This window comes from Chiloscyllium plagiosum, chromosome 38, assembly GCF_004010195.1.
Source record: "Chiloscyllium plagiosum isolate BGI_BamShark_2017 chromosome 38, ASM401019v2, whole genome shotgun sequence".
NCBI classification, from domain to species: domain Eukaryota; kingdom Metazoa; phylum Chordata; class Chondrichthyes; order Orectolobiformes; family Hemiscylliidae; genus Chiloscyllium; species Chiloscyllium plagiosum.
Window position 1 is genome coordinate 6,475,019 of NC_057747.1, and position 16,325 is coordinate 6,491,343.

General features: G+C 41.7%; 1 protein-coding gene across 2 annotated transcripts in view; it reads left to right on the forward strand.

Moving 5' to 3' along the window:
• The window catches only part of shld2 (shieldin complex subunit 2), a 102,418-nt gene that overhangs the window by 14,355 nt on the left and 71,738 nt on the right, over positions 1-16,325 (forward strand). The window contains exon 1 of one of the 2 annotated variants that reach the window (XM_043678721.1): positions 1,068-3,227. The exons of the other annotated variant lie outside the window; for it this stretch is intronic. The gene's annotated coding sequence lies outside the window, so the exon portion shown is untranslated. Of the gene's footprint in view, positions 1-1,067; positions 3,228-16,325 lie in introns of those variants that run through there. 2 annotated transcript variants of the gene reach the window in all.

The following is a 16,325-nucleotide window of genomic DNA, read 5'->3' on the forward strand; positions in this document are numbered from 1 at the left end:
TGTGGGGAGGGGAAATGAGGAAACTGGTGAAATCCGAGTTCATCCCTTGTGGTTGGAGGGTTCCTAGCCGGAAGATGAGGCGTTCTTCCTCCAACCGTCGTTTTGTTGTGGTCTGGCGATGGAGGAGTCCAAAGACCTGCATATCCTTGGTGGAGTGGGAGGGGGAATTGAAATGTTGAGCTACAGGGTGGTTGGGTTGGTTGGTCCGGGTGTCCCAGAGGTGTTCTCTGAAACGCTCCGCAAGTAGGCGGCCTGTCTCCCCAATATAGAGGAGGCCACATCGGGTGCAAAGGATGCAATAGATGATATGTGTGGAGGTACAGGTGAATCTGTGGCGGATATGGAAGTCATTCCTGAAGAAGGGCTAATGCCCGAAACGTCGATTCTCCTGTTCCCTAGATGCTGCCTGACCTGCTGCGCTTTTCCAGCAACACATTTCCATCTCTGATCTCCAGCATCTGCAGACCTCACTTTCTCCTATCAATGATTTGGGTCTGGGGATAATTGTATTTTGAAGCTTTGAGGTGATACAAAACTTGGTGGGAATGTGAGTTGTGAGAAGAATATAGAGCACCTTCAAAGGAATTTAGACAGGCTCAGTAAGTGAGCAAAAGCATGGCAGTATATAATGTAGATAAGTTTGAGATTGTTCACTTTGGTGTGGTGAACAAAGATGTAGAGTAATTCTTAAATGGCAAGCTATTCAAAAGTGTTGATGACTAAAGGGGCCTAGATGTCATTGTTCATATGTCACTAAAAGCTAACATGTAGCTGCAGCAAGAAATTTAGAAGGCAAAAGGTATGTTCACCTTCTTTGCAAAAGAATTTACGTGTTGGAGTAAGTAAGTCTAGTGACACTACACCTGAGTGTTGTGAGCAATCTGGTTTATTTGCCTATGCTGGAAATGTGTTGCTGGAAAAGCGCAGCAGGTCAGGCAGCATCCAGGGAACAGGAGAATCGACGTTTCAGGCATAAGCCCTTCTTTATGCCCGAAACGTCGATTCTCCTGTTCCCTGGATGCTGCCTGACCTGCTGCGCTTTTCCAGCAACACATTTCCAGCTCTGATCTCCAGCATCTGCAGACCTCACTTTCTCCTCAAAGATTTCTTTGCCTATGGACAAGTATATTTATATTCAAATCCTGTAAAGGGAATGCAGCAGAGGATAACCAGCCTGATTCTTAGAAAGGTGAGACTGGCTTATGAGGAGACTGGGCCTATATTGTCAAGAGTTTAGAAGAATGAGGGGCAATCTCATGGAAATGAACACATTTTTTTAACGGGGTAGACAGGGTAGATCTCAATCTAGTTAACTCCTTGCAGCCTCTTCCACACATTTACTTCCTTCTTTAAATAAGGAGACTAAAATTGTACAATTATTTGAAATGTGTTCTCATCTGTATGAGGGCAATCCTTACTTTTATGCTAAATTTCCTCTTGTAATAAAGGACAATATTTCCATTAACCTTTTAACTGTTTATTGTGACTCGTGCTTGAACATCTGTATCCTTCTAAACTTCAGAATTCTGTAGTTGTTCACAGTTTAAGTAATACTTTAGTTTTTAAAATTCTTCCTGCCAAAGTGAACAACTTCACATTTTTCCCCACATTATATTCCATCTGCCACATTTTTTGCTTGTTCACCCAATCTATCTATATTCTGTCTACAACCACCATATGTCCTCTTTACAGCATGCGTTCCTGTCCATCTTGGTGTCATCTGCATATCGAGCTTCTATGCCTTTTGCTCCTCATCTAAGGTATTGATGTAAATTGTAAAACATCAAAACCTCTGCAGAAACCCTGTGAGACCCCACTGGTACAATCACAAAGACCTGTTTCTGCATACTCTGTTTTCTGCACCCAGCCAATTCTCTAACTATGCTGGTATGCTGCCCCCTGTGCCATGAGCGCCTGCATTGCACAAAACCTTTTATGTGGTACCTTGCCAAATGCCTTTTGGAAATCCAAGTACAGTATGTCACCAGGCTTCTTTTTATCCACAGCAAATGTCACTCCTTCAAGTAAATCAAATAAATTGTTCAAACATGATTTCCTTCCCACAGAACCATGCTCACTCTGATGGTGATTATCTTAAGTATTGCTAAATGCACAGCTATAATTACTTCCCTCATTCTAATGCTTCCTTCATTACAGACATTAAGCTTACTGGTCTATTGTTTTATGTTACCTGCCTCCCTTCTCTTTTGAATAGAAGGATTATAATTGCTGCTTTCCAGTCTGGTGGTAAGTTTCCAGAATCTAGAGAATTTTGGAAAGTTAATCCTAATGCATCCACTACCTTGTAAACCACCTCCGGAATTTTCTGCTCTAACAAATTATCTTGAAAACTTCTCATCTAAACTACTATTGCCAATTTTTCCAAGTTAATAAAGTGTCCCAATTGCTGAGTCTTAATCACAAGCAATCGATATTTATTCTTGCATACTTTGTCTCCCATTGTGGTTACCATAAGAGGGCCTATAGAAACTCCCACTAGGCTGCAGCTTTGGCGTTGGGGGAGTCTGGAGCCAGGAGCCAGGGTGGCATTGTTTAGAGGAGTGGTAAATGGGGAACAATGTGTATGAGACCAGGACCATGGCTCCAGTTCAGATGTGGCAGTTGTGGTAGTGGTGGTAATAGCAGAGGAGGGCCCATAATCGAAACCCTAGAGCCCAGTACAGAGACCCTGCCCAATGTCAAGCAGCATCTGGGGGAGCAGTGGAGGAGGAACAAAAAGAAAAGAGAAAGATGAACTTTATTACAGTAAAATCTTGCATTATATTCATGTTTCAGTGTGGCAACACATTGTGTTTAACACATGAGAAACAATTTTCACTGTAATTTTCTATAAATGTGACAATAAATCTAAATCTTTTACCCACTATTCCTCATCTTCAACCAAGCTGATCTACATCTTGAGTCTCTTGAACTAAGGTCATCTCTAGCCATTGCAGCTAAGCCATTTTGAAGGTTGACAAAAATAGAGCTCCCCTTACCAAAATCACTGACTACTCCACTGCATTTTGTACCACTGCAACTAACCTATTGTTTATAATTCTGAAATCGAAATAAATCTACAATCTGGAAATTACAGAACCGGTTTAGGCCAGTTTGTTAATCAGCTAAACCCCGCCAATCTTCTGCACTTTGCCCCTGCTCCAGCTTTCTTTGTGACCTTGCCAAGACAGATTCTGTAGAGAGAACTACAGCACTTACGTGTAAAGGTTAGTATGTAGTTTGTAACTTCAGTGACTGATCTGTGATTACTTAATCATCTGAAAAGAAGTCCTTCAATAACAAAAATAAGAAACACTGTTGGGGAAGAATCCGTTATACAGCTGGGAATGTAAAACCAAATAAAATGTGAAAAAATGTATATTACAGTATTACCTATTGGAGGAAATAGTGAATAACACAGATGCACGAGGAGGGAAATATAACTAAGATGCAAAAATTTCACATGGATTAATGACCAAGAGTAAATAGTTGAATTTATGGACACACAACCAAAAACGTTATAATGTGTTCTTATAGAGCAGTTATCAGACCTCATTCAGTACTTGTCAACATTTTATGTTGATTTGCTGTGGTCGATCATTAACCTACTCACTCAAATTAATAGATTTTGATTAAAGTTAGAAATAAAATTACAGGACATTATATTTTTGATTTTAAAAATGTGTTTGAATAATGCAGTATTTTGTCCAGAAAGACCAGGTTTGTTTGTTTTTTCGTTCTTCCATTTGTCATTGGCATGACTACAAAAATCAGCATATGTTGGCCATCGTAATTACCCAGGAGAGCAATTAAAAGCCAACTAGGTAGCTTTGAGTCTGGAGTCACATGTGTGTCAGAGCAGGAAAGGACAGCAGCTTTCCACGGAATATCAGTGAACCAGATGGGATTTTAATGACAATTGATAATAGTTTCATAATAATCATCACTGAAATTAGCTTTCATTTCCAGTTTTGTTGATTCTAAATTCCACCAGTTGTCATTGTAGAATTTAACTGGTGCCTCTGCATCAATAGTCCAGTGACATTACCAGTATGCCACTGTCTCTTCTTCCAGTTATTTTGGAAATTACTGCAAAAAAGTAGGATGCCTGCAGGAAACGTGCTGAAATTATATTATGTCCACCTTGTTGTTCTTAGGGTGTTATAGAAACAAGGAGTAACTTACGACCAAAGGCAAGAAAAGACCTTACATCTACTCCCATGAGAGCTTTGTTTGTCAGTTGCTTTTTATTGATATCTCCATATCAATTGGTTTGTAGTGGAAGGGAGGAAATCAAATTCACACTCTTTCCTGACAGCGAAGGCAAGCAGAAAGGAAAAAGGGCAGGGATGGAGAGTCAGTAAAATTTGAATAAAGGATTAATGGTTTTGATCCTGGAGTTAGAACCTTAAAATGTGGGAGATCGGGTTTTGCATTATGAGTAGTGTGGAAGTAAATGCTAAAAAGAAATAAGTTAGCCATGAAAGGGACCAGACATGGCCTATTAATTTTCTTTTTTATTTTTTGAGAAAAGTAGTCACACAGTTGGACTTTGCTTTGACTAACTTTGTCAGTTTATTTCTCTGTAAAGTAAGGCAGCTTTTAACTTAGAACTGGCCTAACTACAAAGTGTTCCAATCTACCTTTGGAAACATTGAAGAAATACCTCGGAAGCACAGAGAAACATGATATCCTTTTCAGATCACAAAGCAATCATTTTTAATCCCAGGATATATAATTTCACAATGAACAGCAATAGGCTTTTGAATATTTTCTTTTGCTATTCAGTTAGATAGTGGTTAATCTGTGAGGAGAAAGTGAGGACTGCAGATGCTGGAGATCAGAGCTGAAAATGTGTTGCTGGAAAAGCGCAGCAGGTCAGGCAGCATCCATGGAACAGGAGGATCGACGTTTCGGGCATAACGTCGATTCTCCTGTTCCCTGGATGCTGCCTGACCTGCTGCGCTTTTCCAGCAACACATTTTCAGCAGTCGTTAATCTGTGCCTTGACTTTGTTATTCTCCCCATTTTGTTCCATATTGCTTGACATTTTAGCCTAATAAAAATCTAACTATGCCAGTCTTGAAAGCTATAATTGCCCTAGAATCACAGCCATTTGTAAGAGAGCCCCAGATTTAGCTCTCAGAAAGGTTGGACAGACTTGGATTATTTTTGCAAGAGCAGCAAAAGCTGAGGGGTGACCTGATAGAAATATATGAAATTGAGAGGTGTGGATAGAGTGGATAGTCTTTTTCAAATACGAGGGGGCATATATATGAAGTGAGGGGGGTGGGGGGAGTTTGAAGGAGATGTGCGAGGCAAGTTTTTTTTACATGGGGTTGTTAGGTGCCTGGAACGTTCTTCCGGGAGAGGTGATAGAAGCAGATACAATAGCAACATTTAAGACTAATTTGTACAATCACATGAACTGGCAGGGAATAGCCTATTTCTGTGCTGTACTGATCTATGTTATAATGTTCTGTTACTCAAAATGAGAAAACAGTACTTTCAGAGTTTGCTCCTGAATGGTCTTTTTCTAATTTTAAGATTGTGTCCCTTTGTTCCAGATTCTGTCACAAAGGAAATAGCTTTCTTGTGCGGTGTCCTCTAGTATAACAACACGAAAAGCTTATCAGCTGTCCTTAAATTTCTTTGCATCCATCCGAGCAGGGAGGTGAGGTCCTAGTCGAGCATCCCTTCTAAAACATGGACTTTCAGCTTAACAGCATTCACTTAGTCCCTTGAGCGCGATGTTGGATTGTTGCATTGAAGCCCTGGTTTTGGGGTTGAATATTTGAGTCTAGCACCTTATAGCTGAGAAGCAACTTGCAAGGGAGCCACAGCTGCTTCCCTAATTTCTCTGTCTATCCTAACAAATCCATTTAACGTTTTAAATATCATGAACAGATCATCCAGTAATTATCTATATACCATTGTATATATGTCACTAATGCATTATTTCCTCATGATTAAGTTCCAAGCTGTAATAATCTTACTGATGAAGCCAATGGATACATCCATAAATTGAAGACAAATTAATATATCCTGAAAATGAAGTCATTTCTTTGGAAGGGGCATGGCCAGAACTCTTACTAAGTCCAAAGTGGATACCATCCCACTTGTTAATGTATAACTATGTTTAGCTTAGTTCAGCCCACATATAATCTATCTTCTTTTACAACATTATCCTATTAATGTCTCTCTTAATTAGGTATCATTGTGAATGTTATTGAAAAAAGAAACATGCTCTTGAAACTTCTCATCTTGCTCTGTCTACTACCAAGCAAATATTAGTTATAGAGTCATAGAGTCCTACAGCAGGGGGAATCGCCCTTTGGCCCAAACTGGTCCATGCCAACCAAAATGTCCATCCACGTTAACCCCATTTCCCTGCACTTAGCCCATATTCTTATAGAGATGTACAGCATGGAAACAGACCCTTCAGTCCAACCCGTCCATGCCAACCGGATATCCCAACTCAATCTAGTCCCACCTGCCAACACACGGCCATATCCCTCCAAACCCTTCCTATTCATATACCCATCCAAATGCCTCTTAAATGTTGCACTGTACCAGCTTCCACCACTTCCTCTGGCAGCTCATTCCACACATGTACCTACTTCTGTGTGAAAAAGTTGCCCCTTAGGTCTCTTTTATATCTTTCCCCTCTCACTCTAAACCTATGCCCTCTAGTTCTGGACTTCTGACCCCAGGGAAAAGACTTTGTCTATTTATCCTATTCACGCCCCTCATAATTTTGTAAAGCTCTATAAGGTCACCCCTCAGCCTCTGACGCTCCAGGGAAAACAGCCCCAGCCTGTTCAGCTGCTCCTCATAGCTCAAATCCTCCAACCCTGGCAACATCCTTGTAAATCTTTTCTGAATCTTTTCAAGTTTCACAACATCTTTCTGATAGGAAGGAGACCAGAATTGCATACAATATTCCAATAGTGGCCTAACAAATGTCCTGTACACCTGCAACATGACCTCCCAACTCCTATACTCAATGCTCTGACCAATAAAACAAAGCATACTAAATGCCTTCTTCACTATCCTATCCACCTGTGACTCCACTTTCAAGGAGCTATGAACCTGCACTCCAAGATCTCTTTGTTCAGCAGCACTCCCTAGGACTCTACCATTAACTGTATAAGTCCTGTTAAGACTTGCTTTCCCAAAATGCAGCACCTCGCATTAATCCGAATTAAACTCCATCTACCACTTCTCAACCCATTGGCCCATCTGATCAAGATCCTGTTGTAACCTGCAATAACCTTCTTCGCTGTCCACTACACCTCCAATTTTGGTGTCATCTATTAACTTACTAACTTATGCTCTCATCTAAATCATTTATTTGGATTTATCCATATATTTGACCAAATGCCTTTTAAATGTTGGTAATGGGCCCACCTCAACCACTTCCGCTGGCAGCTCACTCCATATGTATACCACCCTCTGTGTAAAAAATGTCACCCCCAAGTTCTCTTTTTTTCTTTCCCCTCTCACCTTAAACTGATGATCTCTAGTCCTCAATTCCCCAGCACTGGGAACAAGAGAGTGCATTCATCCTATTCATGTTTTTCATAATCTTACCCTTGTATAATATCCTCCCCTTAGTCTTTTATGCTTTAAAGAAAAAGTCTGTATAACTTAGACTGTTGAGTCTTGGCAACATACTTGTAAATTTCATTCCTGGTTTATAACATCTTTCCAAAGCATGGTGACCAAATCTGAACACAGTATTCCAACTGCAGCCCCACCAACATCCTGTATAACTGCAACATACCTTCCCAACTTCTATGAAGGCCACTGTGCCAAAAGCCTTCTTCACTGCCTTGTCTACCTGTGACTCCACATTCAGAGAACCTTGCACCTGAACTCCAAGGTCCTTCTGTTCCACTATACTCCTTAAAACCCTACCATTCACCAATGAAACTACTACCTTAATTTGACTTTCCAAAATTGCAAGACCTTGCACTTACCCATACTAAACTCCATTTGCCATTTCTTGGCCCACTTCCCCAACTGATCAAGGTCCTGCTGCATTTTCTGATAACCTTCCTCAATGTCCAGATACCGCCTATTTTAGTGTCATCTGCAAACTTACTAATCACGCCTTGTACATTCTTGTCCAAATCTATAACATTCGTCTAGATAACAAACAGCAATGGGCCCAGCACCAACCCCTGAGGTACTCCATGAGTCACAGGCCTCCAGTCCGACAAGATTCTTCCAATATTACCCTCTGCTTCTTACCATCAAGCCATTAGTGTAGTGGCATATTTGGATATGCAACTCTCGATTCCTTCATACAAGTAAACAATAAATATAGTGAAATGTTTAAGCCTGAAAGCAATCCTAGGAAACTTCTCTTGAAACTGCTTCCAACCTGACTTTTTAACTCTATCTTTTAACTCGCAGCTATTTTCCAAACCAAATCAATAGGTTATTTCCAATTTTGTGTGCTCCTATCTTTGCAAATAACCTAGTGCTCTGGCCATTTTATAATGCTTTCTGTATGGCTATTTAGATAACACAATAGGCACTCATGACCTTAAAACATTCAGGTGGGTTCGTCTGACATGATTTACCCTTAAAGCCATGCTGACTTTCTAATCAGTTCATACAGGTTGCACTCGCAATCCAGAAACCTTTGGGTTCTGGAATATCCTGCCTGTTCAACTCTGCATGCATTCACTTTTCTGAAGAATACTTCCTAATTTCTGGAATTGTATTGGCAGGTGAAGAGATCATTAAATCTCTTTTACTTCTCATTTAATGTTGCACAATGTTTTTAAAACATGTTTAACATTCCTGTGCTGACTGTGATAGGTGACTTCCTGTGGTCCAGCAAATGCTATGGTCTGACAAAGGTCCTGGCCTCAGGCTACCAGAGTACTGAGTTACTACATATATTGGTTCAAGTGCTCCATTACACTGTTTGGATTGGCAAATCTAATAGTTTCCCAAAACTAATGTATAATTAGATACTGGGAAGCAGAAAGTGTGCTGGAGGCAGATTCAGTTCAGGCATTTAAGATGGCATTAGGTGATTATTTGATTAGAAATAATATGTAAGGAGATGGGGAAAAGGCAGGAGAATAGCACTAAGTCATCACGATACCTTGGACAGCCGGTGTGGGCAAGGCAAGCCCGAAGCCCTCCTTCTGTACCATAATGTTTTGACGATTCTGTGAACGTTAATAAGTTGAATTAAAATATTTATCTTCTGTATTTCATGATACTTTCATTAAAAAGAGCTTTTGGCTTACTGAGAGCATTCCCACCTCTAAATGACAAAGTGAAAGGTTTGACTTCTACTTCAAACAGATGTAACGGAAGTAACAAAAGGACAAAATTAAAGACTCTGTGTTTGCACAGATTGTGATAGCCATTATGAAGATGACAAGGTGTGTGTGTGTGTCTGTGTGTTCTGGAGTACTAATTCAGTTACATTATCTGTATGCCACTGCCTCCCCTAATGTAGAGATCTCACATCGGGATAGAGTGATTACTGTCTTAATGGTGATATAGTAGGTAAGACAAAAAATCCATGTGGAGACAATTTTGATTACTAGTCTGGGCACCCACATTAATTGAATGTCTTTCTCTACTAATAGTTCAGCCTTTAACAGTAGGGTGCTTTCTGCATCCCCATCAGTCACAGACAATGTCATATGAAGCCTCTGGGGCACAGTGCAGGCACCCACCATTTTCATGTTAATTGTGAACTCAGTATGACAGACCCCCTGCCCAGCTCCTTTTCCACCTATCCACTCCACCCTCTCTTCCCTGACCTATCACCTTCATCTCCTTCCCCACCTACCTATTGTACTCTATGCTACTCTCTCCCAACCCCCACCCTCCTCTAACTTATCTCTCCATGCTTCAGGCTCTCTGCCTTTATTCCTGATGAAGGGCTTTTGCCCGAAACGTCGATTTTGCCGGATGCTGCCTGAATTGCTGTGCTCTTCCAGCACCACTATTCCAGACCCCTGATAGGCTAGTCCCAGCCCTTAAACCAGAATATGTACCATTCAGCCCCTTTTGAATTTTCTGTTAGTTAGGGAGTAACCTCTACATTTGGAATCATTTAATTAATTCTTATCAGTGCCCACATATATTTGAAATCCAATAAGGGGAAACCATTAAAATAGTTGTTGAGTGTTCATTGCCAGCTACAAGATCCCTGTTGCCAGAGCAAAACAGATAAGGAGGTTTACTATTATTCGCACCATATTGTAAGCATATGTATGTACCAGTTGAACATTTCTCTCTAAACATGCACTGTTTCAAATAAAATGAATTTCGGGTTTGGCTGAGAGAAACTTTTGAGTTTGATTCTGAGAAAGCTTTCTGTAAAGTTCTGTAAAGTCTGATAACATGTTTACAGAAGTAGACCCGCTCTGTTGTCTGTATTCATGTTGCTTTTCCGTCTGTCTAGTTTAGACCCTGTCACTGATTGCATTAGGAAAGACATCACTGATAATGTTAGTGTAACTTTAAACTTTAGTTCTTCCCTTTGTTTGTACATTCCTGAACTGGTCATATTTATTCAATGATTGAAGGCACTCAAGTTAAACATTGGGTAATGAGGCTGAAGGCTGGTCTAAATGCTGACTTTACTCCTCACCGGTGATAAGTGTAGCCTACCACTGCAGCTGTCTCATTGTCAAAGAATGAAAGTTGACCTGTACTCAGAAGTCCGAAAGTCAGGTTGGCAGAAAATGAGGCTGTCCCTCTTCTTGAAACTATGTCATTTTTAAATGTCATTGAATCCGAAAAATGATATTACTTTTATGCTTTGTCTAACCAAAGGTTCTTGCTTGAAATTACAATTTTTATTTACATTTACATGACTAATGACATTACGTAGGAATGTCAAGATTTACATGTACTTCAGTAACTATTGAAGTAGTTCATGTGATGTGTTGAACATATGTTTATCAGATTTGGGGGTGAAATTCCTTAGTGCACAACCTGTGTTGTATGGGACAAAAAACAACTACATATGATGAAAAGCTTTCAAAGAAAAATTCAGGAAATGGTGGAAATACTCAGCACACTCAGCAAATGTTAATTTTTCAGGCACAAGCTTTCATAACTGAAAAGTACAGGTGAGCAGTATGGAGTTTACGCATGCTTTGTGGGCTGGAGGAAAATATGTAGCGGAGTTCCCCAGGAATCATGGCTGAGAGCATCCATTTCCTCATAAATATTAATGACCAAATTCTTAATGTAAAGAGCTTCATTTGCAAACTTTGAGGATGGTATGAAGCTTTGAAGCATTGTGAGGACAGATTAGAACTTCAAAAAGTCATAGGCAAGTTGGTGGAATAGCAGGTAGGTGGCAGAAAATGTTTAATGCAGAGAAGTGTGACGTGATTCATTTTAGTAGGAAAAATATGAAGAGACAATATAAGGTAAAGGGCACAACTCTGAAGGCAGTGAAGGTGGCAAGACTGTTTGAGAACGTGGTTAATAAAGCTTTTGGTGCACAGAAGGGTACAGAGTACAAGGGAAATGATAGGTTTTCATAGATACTGGTTCAGTTTTAACTGAACCTTCCCTTGCAACCGCAGGAGGTGCAACACTTGCGCCCACACCTCCCCCCTCACTTCTCTCCGCACAGAAGGGTACAGAGTACAAGGGAAATGATAGGTTTTCATAGATACTGGTTCAGTTTTAACCAGAGTATTGCATAAAGGGAGTTGAGAGACCTCAGGAAAAAAATCGTATGAATGATTTCAGAGATGAGGAAATTCAATTATGAAGTTGGATAGGAAAGTTTAGGATATTCTCCTTGGCGAAAAGAAGACTGAGAGGAGATTTGATGAAGATATTCAAAATCAGGAGGGGTCTGGACAGACTTAATAGGGAGAAACTGTTCCGACTCATGAGGGGATCAAGAATGAGGAGCCACTGTTTAATTCGGTAGTAATAGCAAAATTGGAGTCAATGGGAATCAAGGAAAGACTCCCTACTCATTGAAACCATGCTGAGCACAGAGAGTTGTGGTTGTTGTAGGCCAGTCATCTCCAGTACAGGGCTGGAAATGTGTTGCTGGAAAAGGTCAGGCCTTCTTCAGGAAACAGGAGAATCGACGTTTCGGGCATAAGCCCTTCTTCAGGAAGGGCTTATGCCCAGCAACACATTTCCAGCTCTGATCTCCAGCATCTGCAGACCTCACTTTCTCCTCAAAGATCTCCAGTACAGGGCATTGTTGTTGAGAGTGTGGTGCTGGAAAAGCACAGCAGGTCAGACAACATCTTGTCTTGGGCAAAAGCCCTTCATCAGGAATGAGGCTGTGAGCCAAGGGAGTGGTGAGATAAATGGGAGGGAGGTAAGTCTAGGGGGTAGGTAACTGGGAGTGCAATAGGTAGATGGAGGTGGGGGTAATGATGATAGGTCAGGGGGAGGTGGAGTGGGTAGGTGGGAAGGAAGATGGACAGGTCATGAGGGCGGTGCCGAGTTAGAAGGATGGATCGGATAAGGTGGGACAGGAAAAATGAAGAAACTGGTGAAATCCACATTGATGCCATGGGATTGGAGAGTCCCAAGGCGGAAGATGAGGCGTTCTTCCTCCAGGCATTGGGTGGTTAGGGAGTGGCGTTAGAGAAGGCCCAGGACCTGCATGTCCTTGGCGGAGTGGAAGGGGCGTTGAAGTGTTCAGAGAGCCATTTCTGGAGGTTTTGAATTTGTAGAATTGACCTTGTCCTGTTCAGATCCAATTGTGTTGGTCTGAATGTAGTCAAGAAGGTGATGATTAGCCATAGGGTACTACTCTGAGGAATTCCTACAAACGTACAAAAATAAATTGAAGAAGCAAAAGCGACATGAGAAAGCCTTTTACATGCAGTGAGTGGGAAAGTCCTGGAATGCATTGCTTGAGAGTGTGCTGAAAGCATATCTGTTTGAAACATTCAAAAGGTTGTTGAAAAAGGAAGAATATTCATGATTATGGGGAGAAGGCAGGAAATTGGGACCTATGAATTGCTCATTTGTAAAGCCAGCACAGGCACAAGGGGCTGAATGGTCTCCTTCTGTGCTGTAGTAATTGTGTGATTAAAAGAAGAAAATGGAGAAAGAAAAAAGACAGTCTTGTTCACATTTGATGAATTCTGCAGATCATTGTTGAAGTAGGACATGGTCCAAGGTTTACAAGCTGTTTAGGATAGCAATGTGCAATACTATAAAAGTAATAGACAGTTACGACAGCTGCAATATTTGCACTGTGGGTGTTGTCCATCTCTGTCCTATCACTGCCAAGGTTAGGCTGATTCTAAGTGGTGTGTCATGAACTGCCTATAGGAAGGATGGGTGTGTTTCTTTGAAACTGCAACCTGATGAATGTGCGTAACTGGTTTGTAAACAGCTGCAGGGGAATGATAGCTACAGATTTAAAGGTTACTGTCAGTTAACCACCATTTATTTCAAAACCTAATGCTCACTGAGTACTCTGTAGAGGCTGAATAGGCTGGGGCTGTTTTCCCTGGAATGTCGGAAGCTGAGGGGTGACTTTATAGAGGTTTATAAAATCATGAGAGGCTAAATAGACAAGTTCTTTTTTCCTGGGGTGGGGGAGTCCAGAACTAGACTCCATTTATTTCAGGTGAGATGGGGAAAAATTTATAAGGGATCTAAGGGACAACTTTCTCACGCAGAGGTTGGTGCATGTATGGAAGGAGCTGCGTTGGGAAGTAGTGGAGGCTGGTACAATTCCAACATTTAAATGGGTACATGAATAGGAAGGGTTTAGAGGGATATAGGCCAAGTACTGGCAAATGGGATGAGATTAATTTAAAATATCTGGTGGACATGGACTAGTTGGACCAAAGGGTCTGTTTCTGTGCTATACATCTCTATAACTCTGACTGCACTCTTGAGCGACACAAAATGCTGACTTATAATCATAAATGCAACTGAAGAGTAAACATGAACTTGACAACTTGACTTGAGACAGTGAGGCTGTAATGAGGTCAAAAGCCCGAGTGGCCCTTACTGTTGATGTCACCTTCTATCACTTTATTGATGACTGACAGTAGACTGATGGGGTGATAATCGGTTGGATTGGATTTGTCCTGTTTTGTGTATAGGATATATCAGAGCAAATTTCCACATTGTTAGATAGATGTCAGTGTTGTAACTGTACTGAAAGAGCTTGGCTTGGGGAGTGGCAAATTCTGGAACACACGTCTTCAGTACTATTGCCAGAATATTGCCAGGGCCCATTGCATTGTGCAGTATCCAGTGACTCCAGCTATTTCTTGGTATCACATGGAGTGCATTGAATTGCCTGAAGATTGGTATTTGTAATGCTGGTGACCACTGGAGGAGGTTGAGCTGGATCATTAACTCAACACTTCTGGCTAAAGATTGCTTTGAATGCTTCAGCCTCATCTTTTGCACTGATGAGATTGAGAATGATGATATTTGTGGAGCCTCCTTCTCTAGTAAGTTGTTTAGTTGTCCATCACAATTCATGACAGGTCATGGCCAGACTGTAGAGCCTCAAGCTGATCTGTTGGTTGTGGGATCACTTTGCTCTGTCTGTCATTTGCTACTTACAGTGTTTGGCAAACAAGTAATCCTGTTTGGTAGCTTTGCCAGATTGTCACCTCATATTTAGGCATTCCTGGTGCTACTCCTAGGATGCCCTCCTGCACTTTCCACTTTCCAGGGTTTATCCCCTGGCTTGATGGTGGTGGTTGAGTAGGGGATATGCCAGGCCATGAGGTTGTAGATTGTGCTGGTGTACAATTCTGTTGCTGTTGATGGCCCACCTCATGGATGCCCAGGCTTGATCTAGGACCTGTTCAAAGTCTATCCCATTTAGCAAAGTGATTGTGCCACACAATACGATGGAGGATATTCTCAATGTGAAAAGGGTACTTTACCTCCACAAGGACCATGTAGTGGTCACTTGTACCGACACTGTCATGGGAAGATGCATCCTGTCTCACAATTTTGTTCTTTAGGACTCAACCAGCTTGATCAGCAAGACTGCTGCTGAGCCACTGTTGGTGGTGAACATTGAAGTCCCCCAGCCAGGTATATTTTGCATCCTTGCCATCCTCAATGCTTCCTCCAAGTGATGTTCAAAATGGAGAAGTATTAATTCAGTTGGGATTCTGTCTGTACCGGAGGCTTTGTTGTTTCTGAACTATCAGATGACTTTTTCAACCTCACAGCAGGTGTTACATGGAACATAGAATAGTTCTTGGTTGAGGAGGTCCTTGAAACGTGAACTGACTGCTTTGTGGTCTGCACTACTCGAGTAAGTCTTTCTTCTCAGGGTTTTTGAGGCCAGCAATGCTAAGTCTCCTGTGGCAGAATAGAGTCTGCCTCTATTGGTTTGGGTCCAGGTTTATGGAGTTGGGAGAGCAAATTAGTCAGTGGCCACTCGAGCAGTTGTTGGCTCTGGTTGTGGTATAGGTGATACGGATGACTTTTGTCATCCCTTGCTCAACTGATAATGTAGTTTATTCATTGCCAGTTTTTGGAGCTGCAGTGTTGCTTTGGTCTTGTGCTTGTCCCTCTGGAAGAAGAGGGTTCTTATTAAGACGAGGTCATGTTCAAGGCACTTTGTCAGGACAACTTCATTGGTGTTTGGTTTCTTTACATTTGCATCTCTCCCAACTCGAGCATTGAAATTCACCAAAGGGAATCAATTTGTCTCCTTTGGCAATGTGGAACAGCGATTGGTCGAGACTGGTCTAGAATGTCTCTTTCGTCTCATCCATTGTGTCTGGAGTAAGGATGTAGGCACTGACAACTGTGATGTACAGCTTTCTGGACCAGGGTGAACTGTTGTTCATAAGGATCCTAATGTCCCAGGTCCCAAAATTCATTTGGTTCTCTGGTGCTGTCCTTTTGGTTAAGATCAAGGGTGTCAAGTTGCAAGTCATCAGAGCTATTGAGATTATCGCAGGATCGTGGTTGGATGTTGGAGGATGGTTGGTTGAGCTAACCTGGATCTTTATGCTGGTTCTGGCCTAATGTCAAATCAGGGAAAAACCAACCTGGAGCTATGGCCTCAGTAACCACCCGCGGCCCAGGCCAGGGAGTCCAAAACACAGTCAGGGTAACTGTGAAGAAGGTGAAAGAAAGCACACTGGTCAAGCTGACCTTTTTCTTGAAGAGGATCTTACTGAATTGCTTGAGTTCCAACACTCATACTTCTGGCTCCACCCACTCTGCAAGGAAGACTCGGAGTACATTTCCCAGGCTCACCTCTGGGTCCTATTGCTGATCCACAGCTAGCCAGCACACCAGCTCTCCCTCCTCACCCATCTACCCCCACAATTCACCCCACCCCCCCCCCC